A 4175-nucleotide genomic window follows, 5' to 3' on the forward strand; every position below is an offset into this window, starting at 1 on the left:
GAAATGAAAGACAAGAAAGAAGAATGATATGGAGATGACGTGGAATGAACTGGAAAAGAAACTTCAGGTGGACATGGAGTGTTTATTATGATTTTTAACAACTAGCATCAAGTATAATGGTGGACTCAGAGGATCACCTTCAGTAGCTACAGGAAGAGTTGTAAGTGGTTGAAACTGTTGAAGAAACTCCTCCTTGGTGCCTGTTTTATGATATAGGCGGAGTCTGTGGCTATTGACAAGCAATGTGAACCTTGCATTGTCAAGAGTTGCTAGTTTTACTATGCCATTATCAAACCTTGATCAGTTATAAGTTCTCGAGGTACTCCATATCTGGTAAATATATCCTCATACAGGAACTCTGCAACTTTATTGTCCCTAGCATGTTTCATTGATTTGACTTCAACCCATTTAGTTAGGTAGTCGGTACAAACTAAGATGTAGGATTTTTAATTAGATGGAGGATCAATTGGACCAATGAAGTCCATACCCCATTTATCAAATGGGGTAATAACTACCTATGGATGTAGGGGCATCTCATTTGACTTTGTTGGGCACCCCATCCTCTGGCATCTATCACATTTTCTAGTATAGTTAGTTGCATCCTTATGTAGGGTAGGCTAATAATACCATGTGTTAATTATCTTGATTGTTGTTCTTTTGGCTACAAAATGACCACCACAAGGTTCATCATGGCATGCATGGAGGATGTCAAATGTTTCATATTCTCTAATGCATCTTCTCATAACATTGTTTGGTCTAGTATAGAACAAACATCCATTTACCCATGTGTATGGAAAGCTCTTTTCAATCAAAATTCTCTTATCCTTCGGGGAAAAGGAGTTAGGTACCTTACCCGTAACTAAATAATTAGCTATGTTTGCATACCATGGTATGTGCACTGTGATTGCAAACAAATGCTCATCCAGAAAAAGAGTCATCTATTATATGCTCATCAGGTTGGTGTGTAAGTTTGGATAAGAAATCAACAACAACATTTGTCTTTCCCGGTTCGTCAATGATGGTAATATCAAATTCTTGCATCAAGAGGAGCCATCTTGCCAGTCTTCTTGAAACAACTGGTTTGTTCATAAGGTATCTTATTGTTGTATGATCAGTATAAACAAAGACTTAGTATCCTGTAATGTAATGTCTGAATTTATTGAGAGCATATATGACTTCTAACATCTCCTTTTCTATGACAGTGTAATTGAGTTCAACTCCCCGCATATTTTTGTTGATGAAATAGACTGCATTTTCTTAGGCTCCTTCTTTTTGAGCAAGAACTTCTCCTACTACATGGTTAGAGGCATCAATATATATATATATATATATAGAAAGGCAAGTTCCACTTGGCACCTTGTCTAGGACTAGTGCCCATGTGAGTATTATTTTGAGCTCTTGAAATTCTTTGTCACACAATGGTGTCCATTGAAAGTCAACATCTTTTAACAAAAGACCATACAAAGGGCTTGCAATGGTACTAATTTTTTTTGATAAATCTCCTATAGTAACCAACATTCCCCAAGAAACTACATACATCTTTTTGCTTGGTAGGGACTGGAAGAGTTTGAATTACCTCAATTTTAGTAGGGTCCACTTGAATTCCTTTGGCTGAAATGTAATGTCCCAAGACTACTCCTTCTTGCATCATAAGAAATCATTTCTCACTAATGGATAGATTATGATCTTGGCATGCACCTTAGATAGATTATCAAGTGCTTCTTGAAATTCATCACCGTATATGGTGAAATCATCCATATAAATCTTCATACAATTGTGTGAGATATCTGCAAAAATACTTAGAATTGCTCTTTGAAATGTTGCTGGAGCATTACATAACCCAAATGGAAGACAAAGTAAGCATAGGTTCCCTAAAGACAAGTGAAATTTTTCTTATCCTAGTCATCTAGTGCACTTTGAATATGATTATAACAACTAAACCCATCAAGAAATGAGAAATATTTCTTACCTCCCAGAGAGTCAAGTACCTAGTCAATGAAAGGTAGTGGAAAGTGATATTTTTTGGTAGCTTTGTTCAATTCTATGTAATCTACACATACTCTCCATTTACCATTCTTGTTAGGAATAATTACCAATGGTGAAACCCATTGACTATCTGAGATGGGGTAGATGAATCTGACATCCAATAGCTTTTGTAATTATGTCTTCACAATTTCTCTAAGGGCTAGATTAACTCTTCTCTAAGGCTGTCTGATTGGCTTAGTGTTCTCCTAAATGTAAATTCTATGAGTACATATCTTAGGATCTAAGCCTACCATATTAGTGTAATCCCAAGCAAAGGCATATTTTTTTTTCCTGCAACAACTCTCTTAATGACTGCTCTTGTTGTGTTGAGAGTTGATTGTTAATAATGAGTTTCTTTCCAGTTACCATTTTAATTTGTTTAGTCATTTATTTCATTGAGGCTTCATTCACACTAGATAGCTTGAATTCTTGAGGTAATAAGGTGTTAATAAATGTTGGAGTAAGAAAATCAAATGTTTGTAATAGTTGTTTTGAAGAGCATTCAAAATTACCAATAATATCTTTTGTTGGAGCTTCTTGTGTACATGTGTTGCTCAACACTTGTATCAATAGTTGATCTTCATCATAGAGGTGGAGAAGAGGACCTATATCAATCATCATAAGTTTTACCACATATTTTGCATCTTCTTCATATTCATCTCCCAAATTAGGCCAGGCAAAGTTTTCTGATTCTTCTTGAGGTTGAGCAGGTCGAAAGAGTGTCAATTTTTTTGTACTATTTCCATTTGAAATAGTCATGTTCCCAGATCTGTAACCAATATAAGCATTTGTAGTAGCCAACCAAGGCCTTCCCGAAATAACTAGATAGCCTCCCAAAGTAGTCTTAGGTGATAGAATCATAAAATCAATAGGATACTCCCAAGATTCAAGAGTTACTACAATGTCTTCTATGATACCATTCTGTTTAATTGCGGAACTATCAGCTAGTTGGAGGATTGTATGAGTAGGTCTTATATGGGCCAAATTTAGACTTTGCATAATATCCTTGGTCATTACATTAATAGCAGCTCCTAGGTCTATGAGATCATTTTGAATCATGATTCTATTTATCATAATTGAAACAACTGGGCTACTAGGGTCTGAGTACTTAGGCATGATCACTTTTACCAGCATGATGTCAGCTAGTTTACCCAAGACATGAACTATTGTAGGGTCCTTTTTCTTCCATCCAGGTTTCTTTAAACAAGCTTCCCTAAGAGCTTTGCTATATATTGGTTATCCTTAATGGTTTGAAAAAGAGGATTTTTTATGGAGACTTTCTTAAGCTGATCCAAAAAATAAATTGTTGGCTAAGGAATAGATTTTGGTTGAGCCAATATTTGAGGGAATGGAGGGTCTAGATCTTTTAATTAGGTGACAAAAATGGGGTAGATTCAACTATTTCTTCCTCCTCATTGGTTAACTCTGTGATTAATGGAGTAGCTGGTGATTGCAAAGTTTTTCTTGACCTTAGATGAACATAACTGATATTAATTGAGTAGGCAAGATATTGGTTAAACTCTGCTAAATACACAGGTTATTATTGTGGTTTATTGTTAGGATTAGGGGTAGGCTAGGTAGGAAGTTGTGTAGGTATTGGCAGAACAATTGTAGGTGGCATAATAGCTGGCTAGGAGGCTGGAGTGGATTAACTTGATTAGGCCATTGTTGTCCTCTCCAAGGCTATTGTTTAGGCCAACTAGATTGTTGAGCCCATAATTCACTTGAGGTGGCTGCCAATTTCCTTGAGGTGGCTACCATTGAGCTTGGGGTCCAGACCAAGAATTAGGTTGATAGTTCCATTGAGGGTTCCCATAATTGCCAATATTAGGAGGATATTGGTTTTTCCATTTGATTATTAGATGCATATGAATATGAACCATTAAAAGATAAAGGATCAGGTGGCATACCTTATCATTGAACCCATGACTTTCTTTGTGCCACAAAGAAAATTTGTCCTTCATCATCCTCAATTTGATGGAAGTCCGGTTGACGCATTTTGGTGTCAATACTAGCCAATTTTGTACATTTGCACTCCTTTTTCTTATGTCTACAATGTGGTCAAAATTCAGACAACATTGCTTCTGCAACTTCTTGTTTCTATTTGGCTTGGAGAGTATCAATTTGTGTGGTCGTATTATTGATGGTGT

Source organism: Cryptomeria japonica, chromosome 2 (assembly GCF_030272615.1).
Source record: "Cryptomeria japonica chromosome 2, Sugi_1.0, whole genome shotgun sequence".
Lineage (NCBI taxonomy): Eukaryota > Viridiplantae > Streptophyta > Pinopsida > Cupressales > Cupressaceae > Cryptomeria > Cryptomeria japonica.